This window comes from Epinephelus moara, chromosome 3 (assembly GCF_006386435.1).
Source record: "Epinephelus moara isolate mb chromosome 3, YSFRI_EMoa_1.0, whole genome shotgun sequence".
NCBI lineage: Eukaryota > Metazoa > Chordata > Actinopteri > Perciformes > Serranidae > Epinephelus > Epinephelus moara.
The window spans coordinates 37,110,441-37,111,054 of record NC_065508.1 but is presented as its reverse complement, the minus strand read 5'-3'; positions in this window follow the sequence as shown (position 1 = coordinate 37,111,054).

The following is a 614-nucleotide window of genomic DNA, read 5'->3' as shown; positions in this document are numbered from 1 at the left end:
CTTGATATGCCACACCTGTGAGGTGGGATGGATTATCTCGGCAAAGGAGAAGTGCTCACTAACACAGATTTAGACAGATTTGTGAACAATATTTGTGAGGAAATGGTCTTTTGTGTATATAGAAAATGTTTTAGATCTTTGAGTTCAGCTCATGAAAAATGGGAGCAAAAACAAAAGTGTTGCGTTTATATTTTTGTTCAGTATATTTTACCCTGAAACTAAAGTGTTCCAAACAGAGGACTTCAGGTTTGCGGGTGGGTCTTCAGGTTCGTCAGGCTCCCTTGCCATGTTGTCAAAATGCGAGAATGCGCTGCACAAAGTGAAAGCGGAGATTTACAGGACTCGGTCCGTCACTCAATTATGTCTGTCGGGGAACTAGATATTTTAATGGTTTGACTCGCAAAAACGTAATTAAAATAAAACAAAATAAAATAAAATAATATTCTGCACCCAATAATTCGGTACAGGGTCGTGCCGAACCGAAAGTCGCGTACCGAACGGTTCGACACAAATACATGTACCGTTACGGCCCTATTAATTATACATTATTATTTCATAGCGTGGGGAATACACAAGCCATGTGTTGTCCACTAGAGTGTTTTGGAGTCATTTGA